Raw genomic sequence first — 10,735 nt, 5'->3', positions numbered from 1 at the left:
TCCAAGTGAAGCAGAAACCAGTGACATGGAGTCATGTTTTTTTGGGCTTGGAACACACCTGAATATTTCACTGGCATAGTTAAAGCAGCAAGAGCCTCCTAGTGCAGATGCGACCAGCAGAAAAGTTCTTTTGCCAGTATAGTTCATTCCAGTTCTGAGCAAAATAAACTCGATCAGGAAAAGCAGTATTTTGCCAGTGTAAGTGAATCTAACACTAGGGTGTTTGCTGGCACAGTTATGTTGTAAAAAAACACATGCCTAACCAACGTAGGGCAAACCTTTTCTGTATAGCCCTGCCCTTGGTGTAATTGTATATTTATAAAATGTTCATGAGCCCTGCTTCCGTGGACAGAGGTGTCAGGGCCTGCAGATGGGCAACTTCCTCTTGTAGATACCTCAGCTAAGCCAGTACTGACCTGTCCCCAGGAAGTAGCTGACTTGGCCTCCGTCTCTCTCTAGGGCCGGGGTCGGCAACCTATGGCATGTGTGCCAAAGGCGGCACGCGAGCTGATTTTTAATGGCCCCGCGCAGCCCACTGCCGGCCTGGGTGAAGGGAACCCCAGGCTGGTAGCGGTCTGAGCGGGGCCGGCGGCTGAGACCTCAGCTGGCAGGAGCCGGCAGCCAGGACTCCAGACCAGCAGTGGGCTGAGCCGCTCAGCCCACCGCCACTCTGGGGTCCTGGCCGCTGGTGTAGTGTATTAAATTTCTCCCTGTGGGAATGTGCTACTTGTGGCCGTAAGTAAAACAGCCGTAAGTAGTACACCTTAAGTAGCACATTCCTATGGGGAGCAATTTAATACACTACACCTGGCCCCGCTCAGCTCGCTGATGGTCTGGAGTTCTCAAAATATATTCTGGCAGCCCTTATCAAAAATTACACTACAATTAGCTTAAAAACTTAAAAACTTTGTATATTACAGTAATCGTTAAAAAAATTTATAATGTTAATACATACATACATAGGTTTGATGAAACAAAGTAGTTGTACTTATGTGCCGGTGCTTAGTTTGTGTTTTTGATGATTTACCTTCCAAAACAATCTCGCATGTCTCGCACCCCCAGAAAGGGCATCTCGCACCCCCAGCGGGTGCGTGCACCCCAGCTTAAGAACCACTGCACTAAACTGATAAGATCTGCATTTTAATTTCATTTTAAATGAAGCTGCTTAAACATTTTAAAAACGTTGTTTACTTTACATACAACAATAGCTTAGTTATATAATACAGACTTACAGAGAGAGACCTTCTAAAAACGTTAAAATGTATTACTGGCACGTGAAAACTTCAATTAGAATGAATAAATGAAGACTTGGCACACCACTTCTGAAAGGTTGCCAACTTCTGCTGTACATCCTCAACGTTTCTTCTTGGCCCACACGGGCAGAAACACGGAGGAGAGCATTGTCCCCTGTTAGGGTGACCAGGTGTCTGGTTTTGGAGAGGGAAACTAGGTCAAAAAGGAATCCTGGGAGGCTCCGGTCAGCACCTCTGACAGGGCCATTGAATGTCCAGTTCGCGGTGTCTCAGCGGGACTGACAGGCTCCCTGTTAGCCTCTGCACGTCCCATAAGGAAGCAGCCAAGCCGGCATGTCTGGCTCCTAGACTTGGGTGCCTGGCCCCTCCCCTTCTGCCCCCACTTCCTCGCAGCCACAGTTCGTCGCACTGCCAGCCCTGATGCTCTGGATGGCGCGGTCAGGGAGCTGGGAGGTCCTGGGGGGGGCAGTCACGGGGTGGGGAGCAGGGGGGTTAGATGGGTTGGGAGTCCCGGGGGGCAGTCAGGGGGCAGTGAGCAGGGGGAGTTGGATAGGAGGCACGGGTACCAGGGGACAGTCGGGGGCGGGGGGGGGTTGGATAGGGGGTGGGGGTCCCAGGAGGTCAGGGCGTGGGTGGGTTGGATAGGGGGTTCCAGGGGGTCAGGGGGCGGGGGGGGGATGGATAGCGGGCAGGGACCAGGCCACACCTGGCTGTTCGGGGAGGCACAGCCTCCTCCAGCCTTTCCTACCCATCCCTCCATACCTGACGTGGCCCTTGGGCCAAAAAGTTTGCCCACCCCTGAACTATCACCAGTCGAGTGCCTTGCAGGCAGCTGTTGAGGGGTCCTGTGGCCCACGCCTCTCCTGCTGGTGCCTGGCCCTCTTCTCACATTCCTCGTCTGGTGGGGCTCGAGCTGTGGCACGTGTGGTCTGTCGCCCCATCGCCAGCACCCAGGAGTTCGAGGTATGTGTATCCGAGTGCTGAGATGGGGAGAGATGCAGTGAGGGGTATAGGGGGCGTTAGGAGTGGGGACGGGGAGGGATGCAGTGAGGGGGATGGGGATGCCAGGGGTAGTGGAGTGGGACAGGGATGAGCCTGTTGAACACTCGAGTGGTGCTAGTTCAGGGGTGGGCAAACCAGACACCTGGTCACCCTAATCCCTCCCTGTCCTACCCCCCGCCCCCAAAGATCTCACTGCATCCCTCCCCCATCCCATCCTGTCCTGCCCCCCACACCTACCCATCCCAACACTTACAGCTCTCTCCCACCCATCCTCTCCACCTCCCAGAGCTGCCATCCCTATGTCTCTCACCCCCCACAGCCCTGCACCCCATTCACCTCCATACACTGCTGCACTCCCATTATGTCTCTATGCACCCCTGTGCCCCCCACATCCTCATGCACCTGTAGTCTTCAGCCTCCCCCTGCATCCCCATCCACCCCACATACCCCCACATCCCCTCCTCTCTCCTTCATTGTCCCCTCTCACCCCCAACCTGCTCTTGTCCTTGGCCTCTTTCACTTTCCATCCTCTCCTCTCCCCTCCCCACACCCCCATCTGTTCCCTTCCAACCCACCCTCCTCTCAAGTGGGTGATTTAGGAAGCCCTGGGAAAAGTGTATGAAAAAGTGTCTTTGTGTAGGCAAGTGTGTGTATGCATGCTTTGTATGTGTGTAAGAATCTGTGTGTCATTGTGTAGGGATGTGTGTGTATTGCCGCATGTGTGTATATCTGTATGAATAAAATTTGCAACCTAACTCTTTGACTTTTATTCCTTTTGCTAGCTTGTGCACAAAAAATATAAAATATGTGTATTGATTTCATAACAAGTTGTTAAAAGAGAAGGGAACTCTAAAAGAAATGTATTATTTCTTTAAAAGTGAATGTTGTTGACTAGTTGCAGAAGAGCCAACGTAGCATACATTTCTTGCCACCTTTGTCTAGCTATATTACATATTCTTTGTTGAAGACTTTTTATGTGTATGTCCAGCACCTATCACCCTGGAGCCCTGATCTTCGCTGGAGTCTCTAGGCACTAAACAACAATTGTAATATTAAATAATGTGGAAGTATATGTGTAAGTGCATGCTAGATGTGTACACATGAATACACGTGTGTATCTGCATGTAGGTGTAGGAGTCTGTTTCTACAGATTTAATTATATAGGTATCTGGGCAGGTGCATTTCTGTGGTTGTGCTCTATGGATTTGTATTTGGACTTCAGGAATAGGCCTTTAATGGACTCATTGCAGCTGTGATAATGTGTGGTCCTAATTCCACACATAAAATTACAATAACTTTACTGAACAAAAAAACATGGAGCTGGTTATGACATATGGGAAGAGGGAAGGGAAAGAATCATGAAAACCTTTGTGAAATTTCATTTTTAAATTACTCTTTTTGACTATTTTGCTGCCAGCTCTAGTGTCCTATAACAAATAAAACCTGAACTTAGCATAATACATTTGTCCAAACAATAAATATGCCTGTCTGGGCCTTGCAGTGAAAATGAACACATGAGCAAGGGTGGGGGAGAGCAAGCAACAGAGAGGGGGGCGTGGAGTGAGTGGGGCAGCGGCATATTAACGCCTAGGCCTAGGGCGGCAAATTTGCAGGGGCGGCAAATTTATAATAGCAGCCAGAGGCCGCTTCCCCCGGTGCCGGTTCGTGCCCTCCGGCCCCTCCCCAACTCCACCCCTTCCCCGCCCCCATTGCCCACCGCCTCCCTGCCCCTATTGGTCCCCTTCCCCAAATCCCCGGCCCAGCCCCACCTCCTCTCCTGACCGTGCCACGTTCCCCCCCCTTCCCGAAGCTGTTTCACACACAAGCACTGGCAGGGAGCAGGGAGAAGCAGGACCCGGCGGCGCGCTCAGGGGAGTAGTCGGAGTTGGAGCGGTGGTGAGCGGTGGGGGGAGGGGAGGGGGGCAATTATTTCTGGGCCTAGGGGCGGCAAAATCACTAATCCACCACTGGAGTGGGGGCAGGGCCTCGGGAGAGGATGGGGTCTCAGGGAAGGGGCAGGCAATGTGTAGGACAGTGGGCGTGGCAAGGGTGTTTGGTTTTCTGGAACTAGAAAGTTGGCAACTCTATCCCCTGTAAGCATCAACCCCACACACCTCTCTGCTCCCCTCCCTAAAGCCTCTGTCATTGTCTTGCCCTGAGGAGCCCCTCACATAGGGTTGCAACTCGGTCGGACAAGACGGACCAGACGCCACTGCCGGAAATGACATCCGGTCCGACCGAGTTGGCAACCCTATCCTCACAGGATTTCATGGCCTCTCAGCTGACGACTGAGCAGGGCCCTCACTTAATGGGCAGGAGGCTGGAGGGTGGGTTGGCGGGAAGGGAGAACGAACAGGGTGCGGGGACCCACCCATGCGTGGGGAGCAGGGACAGCGGTAACCGGGCTGGGAGGAGGCAGAGAAAAGGGGCTGGAGCAGGGAATCATTTCTAAAGCTGAACTGAGAGGGGCTGAGGCCCTGCAATTCAATGGGAGCGGTGTAAGTTCAGCACCCCTCAGAGGCACAAGTTCCCTCCCCCACCCCACACACACAGCCCCATGCTCATCTGCTCAGACAAGGGCCCTTCACCATATCCTCTCTCCCCCGGCTGCTGACAGACCCACAGATCCAAATGTAACCATCTCACTCCTCAGCCCCCTCCCCTCAGGACTGCAGCACCTCAGTTACTGTGACAAAGTCAAAGGGAAGCTGTGAGGTCCCTTCCCCAAGGGCTGTAAGTGCTGATAAGCCATGAATTGTGATCCCTCCACAGGCCAGCCAGCTGCAGCCCCGGCTTTCTTTCGTTTTCTCTTCCTCTGGCCATTTCTGGGAAACGGCTGCTGGCTGAGGTCACTGAAAGTCCCCGTGTGTTTACCGGGTTGCTCTGTATGTTTCCTGGAGCAGCCGTACTCTCTTACTGACATTATTGTCGAGCATTAGCAACATTATCACAGCGGTGGTTGGAATCTCTCCTACACTTCGACAGGAGTTCAGTGTCTGATTTTTGGTATGAAAAAAATCAGTGTATCTGCCCCCCAGCCTGGTTACTGCTGTCCCTGACCTCCACGCATGGGTGGCTCCCCTCACCCCCGGCTCCCCTCCCTTCTCCCTGCCTGCCCACTCACCCTCCATCCTCCTGGCCACTAAGAGAGGCCCCTGCTCAGTCATCAGCGGAGAGGCCATGAAATCCTGTGCAGGGCTCCTCAGGGCGAGACAGTGACAGAGGCTTTAGGGAAGGGAGGAGAGAGGTGTGGGGTTGAGGCTTACAGGGGACGCTGCTCTCCTCAGTGATTCTGGCTGGGTGGGCCAAGAAGAGAAGCTGAATCTTGGAGTTGTGCAAGAAGCAGCAGCCAGGATGTGTAGATCAAAGCAAAGAGCTGAGTCAAAGATGGAGCAAAGGGCCAAGTGACCAGGTGGTGCCTGTCCCCTGTGACAGAGAAAAGAGGGGAGGGCTTAGGGGAAAAGATCAGTAGCTTGGCTTTGACCATGTTAATTTTCAGATGATTAGTGATTTTATTGATGTCCCCCAAGAATTCTGCTCATCTTTCTTTCTTGGCTGATGGATGGGAGAGAAACTGGAAGGTATTGTGCGGGGGTGACTGATTGTCCAAGCAGGAAGACTGAGGGTGGGAGCCAGGGAAGATGGGTGATGGTTGGGACTAGCTGGGCAAAGGGACTGGAACTAGGAGAGTACATGTTCCCAAACATGGTGAGGGAAGCAGAAAGGGACTGCACCCTTCTCCTGCCAGCCACACTCCATGGTGTGTGACAGCCTGAGTCTGGAATGAGCATTGTGGGCTCAATTCTGCCCTCAGTTACTGGGGTACAGCAGCAGGGTAAATTGGGGTGAGATTAGCCCCATACACTGTGTCCTGAACCTGAATTCCAAGACTTCCAGTTTCATCTGCACTCCCCCGCCCCCATCACACTGGACACACATGCTGTGTAAGAGATTGGGCCAAGTGTCAGCTGGAAGAGGGGGGGGGCGATGCTGAATATCTGTGAGTTCAGGAGGATACATTTCTTCTAATGCTGTGTGATTTCCAGGAATCAGAAGAAAGGCACAGCGCCAGCACCCCACCCCCCACCACACACACAAAAAAAAACCAACCTAACCCAAAAACATTTACTTTCTGTTTCCAGTTTTCTGTGTATACAGCATGAGGCAAATCCAGACAGTGGGAATTCAACGGGAGCTGTGTTTGCTGTTCATCTGCTAGAGGACAGGAGGTAGGTGACATTCTTTATTACAAATAACTGGAGAATTTCTTAGAACAAAAATCTGTGGGCCAGTCCAGGAGATCCTTTCTCAGGGAAACTGCCTTGGGGTTCAGTGGAGTAAAACCAAGTCAAGACAATTGCAAACAGAGTAAGAGCAAAGTAAGGAGTTTCTAAACTGTGCAGCTGCCTCATTTTACAAAAAGACAGGAAAGGTAACAAATCTCTCTCTCTCTCTCTTTTTGATTAACCATGTGCTCTCTATCTTTCCTTTGTTCTTTCTTTTAATCTACGCTGATCCTGAATGTTTCTTTTTATTCACTTTTTTATCATGTGCTTAGTAAATTTCCTTTTTATAGCTTTTAATGTTTTTTTTAGCCAGCCTTTGTCCGTGTGCTTACTCAACAGGTTTTAATATTGTTTAATGCTTTTTTATTCACTTTTTTATCATGTCCTTAGTAAATTTCCTTTTTAAGCCTGTTTTGATAGCTTTTAATGTAAGGTAAAGATCCTCTCTCTCTCTTTAATTTAACCATGTGCTGTCTATCTTCCCCCCTGTTCTTTCTTTTAATCTCCCCTGACACTGAATGCTTTTTTATTCACTTTTTTATCATGTGTTTGCTAAATTACCTTTTTAAACCTAGGTTTTAATGTTTTTTAATATTATTTAAGGCCTTTTTATTCACTTTTTTATCCTGTGCTTCCTAAATTTTCTTTTTAAACCTGTTTTAATGCTTTTTAGCCAGTTTTTGGCCATGTGTTTATTCAACAGGTTTTTAATATTGTTTAATGCTTTTGTATTCACTTTTTGATTGTGTGCTTACTAAATTTCCTTTTCTTGCCCCGTTTTTAACCTTTTTTCTTAACCTATCCTGATACTGAATGTTTTTTATTCACTTTTTTATGTGCTGACTACATTTCCTTTTCTTGCCCTGTTTTTTAACATTTCTTTTTTTCTTTTTCTTTTTTTTTAAACCTACCCTGATACTAAATGGTTTTTTATTCCCTTTTTTTTATCATGTGCTTACGAAACAGGCTTTGCCTTAGTTTTTAATATTATTTAATGCTTTTTTATTCCCTTTTTTATAAGGTGCTTACTAAATTTTCTTTTTAAACCTAGCTTTTAATGTTTTTTTAGCCAGTTTTTGGCCATGTGTTTATTCAACAGGTTTTTAATATTGTTTAATGCTTTCTTATTCACTTTTTTTTATCAGGTGCTTCCTAATTTTTCTTTTTAAACCTAGCTTTTAAATGTTTTTTTAGCCAGTTTTTGGCCATGTGTTTACTCAACGGGTCTTTAATATTATTTAATGCTTTCTTATCGTGTGCTTACTAAATTTCCTTTTTAATCCTGTTTTTATAGCTTTTAATGTAAGGTAAATATCCTCTCTAAATCTTGGGACTACAGGATTGGTTCCACAAGCGCATTCGGTGACCTAGCTGTAAAACAACCTCTGATTGGTCCACCAAAAGGAGGGGCTAGCTCCCAGGAGCTCTGCTCAAACCAGCTATCATTTCACTCCTGGCAGTCAGTTGGGTAGGATGTTTCGCTCTGCATGTGTTCAGTAACACAAACAGCTCTCCTTACTCAATCACAGCCAATGTATCCAAGCACACACACTTCCCCTATTCACAGTCAAAGGGGTTAAATGTTTCATTCTGCATGTGTTCAGTTACACAAACACTCTATTCTTTACCATCAGCTCCCCTTTTTTCAATAAACCTTACCCAAACGTCTCTCAATGTATCACATTTTCTATTCTTTTACAGCATCCCATCATCTCTTTTCTTTAATAACCTGCCCTTTAACAACAGCTCTCCTTACACAATCCCCTTTTTTCAATAAACCTTACCCAAACTTTAAACGGCTCTCCATGTATCCAAGCACAACACTTCCCCCATTCAAACACGCACAAAAAAAATGTTCAAAATGGCCGATGGCACCAACAGAAACGGGGTGGGAAGGCAGGACAGAAGCCCCAAATGGGGCGTAGAAACATGTCAAAAAATGCATGGTGATGAGTGCTATTGAGGTATTATGACTGCTGTTTTATCAGCATGTCATGTGATACTAAGTCAAATGCCTTACAGAAGTCTGCTTATATTATGTCAAAACCTTTACCTCTATTGACCAAACTTGGAACCTCATTGAAACATGAAATCACGTTTGTTTGACAGAACCTATTTCCAGAAAACCATGTTGCTTGGTATTAATTCTGCTCTCATCCTCAGGTGTTCAGCAGGGGCCTGATCCTGCTCCCACTGGAGTCAGGGGGAGTTCTGCCATTTCCTTCCGCAGAAGCAGGATTGGGCCCTGCATAGCTGAAAACCCTGCAATGCCATTTGTCCTCATTTTCCTTTGTCCAGTCCTTGGGGTTGGGGAGTTTGTTCTCTTTCTCCAAGGTACCTCAGTGACTCAGAACTCTGTGCTCTGTCTCCATTCAGGGTTGGGGCCTGACATGACACACCCCATCTCCATCAGCTTCCCCGCCAGGGCTAAGATCCACAGGGGGATGCTCTGAGTCTCATTTGGATCTGCCAGCTCTTGCTCCCTTTTGCACGGTGAGTGTCCTGAGCCAGAGCTGGCCTCATGAGGGGTCAACATTGGCAACCACTGACAGCACCGTGGTCAGGGGTTGCTGTGGTCAGAGTCAAGGAGCAGAGCAGGCCTGGAATGCAAGGCCACAGAAGGGAGCTTGGGGCAATGCAGGGGGGAGGTGGTAGGGTCCGGGAGTGATGGGGAGGGTGGAGCCCTGGGAGGCAGTTGGGGCAGGGGCACCAAAATACAAGTTCACCCAGGATGCCATTTTCCCTAAGGCCGGCTCTGTCCTTACTCCACTGGGCAGATACAGCCATGGTGCTCCTGGGACACTGACAGGATTTGTCCTTGGTGGGTTTCTGCAGCTCCTAAACAAGAAATTCTGTATGATTAAGTTTACAGGAAGTACTTCAGGGATGAGATTTTCCATAAAGCTGGGCAAGTCCTGTGTGCAGGTTTTTGGATTCCTGGTGCATGCTCTGAATGGGGGAAGGAAGGGATGATGGGATCATATCTTAGGACAAATGAACAGCATGAAAATAGTCATGGGCCTGAGTTGGCTTTTATCTGGTTTTCTTTCTAGGATCTTTAAATATGGAGAATAGTCCCAAGAATCAAAACTGCCCTGTGTTCTCAGAGGACGGGCCAGAGAATCGAGAAGGCCCTGTGTTCCCAGAGGACGGGCCAGAGAATCGGGAAGATCCAGTTTCCTCCAAGAAAGGAAATGCTGCAGGTACTGTCTGGTTAGCCTTATAGCTGTGTCACAGTTTCTCTTGTCCGCCCTATGTTACAGTCAGTCCCTGGCTGAGCTAGTGGAGAAAGTCTTCGCTGAAGGTAAAACCTTCCTAACCACAGACATGTTTGTTTAAATTATAAAAGTTTTAAAATTTTATCCAAAAATTCACATAAGTTGGGCAAGTCCTGTGAAGTCCTGTTTTGTTCATCCCCCCACCCCTTTTCCTCGCTGTTAACCTTTTCACTATAACCTCAAGTACTTAGTCCAGGCTGATTTACATCATCCCAAGTACAGCTGGGCTAAAAATCTATAAAGAATCACTGAGTCTGTGAATTTTGTTTCTTTTTGGTTTGCCCATTGCCCATGGATAGATAGTGATTTTCCTGAATGTATTTATTTATTCTGAATTATTTGCTGAATAATTTTGAAGGTAGTTTTCTGTGAGTATTTAATATCTGCTTCACTGACATGTGGGTCACGTGGTACATGTGTTCCCTTATTGGATGGGTGTGCCTCTTAGCACCAGCTTTCTGGTTGAACACTCAGTTTCAAATCTGTTGTTTGCTCTCTTTGGAGAGTCTGATCTAGGAGTGTAGAGACATGGGAACGGCCGCACTATGTGTCCCTGGAAGCAGAGCCCATCCCAGCTGGTTTTATAGAGGTAATCTTAAATTTAGTAGGATTATGGCAACATGTTTAAAATTAAGCATGTGCTTTAGTGGTTTGCTTGTTCAGGGCCTAAGCCAGCATGGTTTGCCTGGCTCATTGTGGGGGAAATGGTGCTACAGTCTCCTATAGCTAGTCTGGCAACTTTAGCATCCAAACTTGTAACAATTTCTTAGCTGTGACATGGCCTAATTGTGAAAGAAAATTATCCAATGATAAATGGAGCTGGGTGGTAGGGGAGGTGAGAGTGTTGGGAGGCTCAGGTGAAGGGGAGGGACATATGGGCTGAGTGCCAGGTAGCTGGTGGCAAACAGGGACAAGA

General features: G+C 48.0%; 1 long non-coding RNA gene across 1 annotated transcript; it reads left to right on the top strand.

Moving 5' to 3' along the window:
* The first annotated feature begins 6,395 nt into the window (after nucleotides 1-6,395).
* Nucleotides 6,396-9,744, top strand: LOC119566256. Its single transcript, XR_005225319.1, has 3 exons — nucleotides 6,396-6,484; nucleotides 8,918-9,034; nucleotides 9,595-9,744. It is a non-coding gene; the product is annotated as an uncharacterized LOC119566256 (long non-coding RNA).
* The last annotated feature ends 991 nt before the right edge of the window (nucleotides 9,745-10,735 follow it).

This window comes from Chelonia mydas, chromosome 6 (assembly GCF_015237465.2).
Source record: "Chelonia mydas isolate rCheMyd1 chromosome 6, rCheMyd1.pri.v2, whole genome shotgun sequence".
NCBI classification, from domain to species: Eukaryota; Metazoa; Chordata; order Testudines; family Cheloniidae; genus Chelonia; species Chelonia mydas.
The sequence above is the reverse complement of the archived record's forward strand: the minus strand, read 5'-3'. Positions and strand labels throughout refer to the sequence as shown.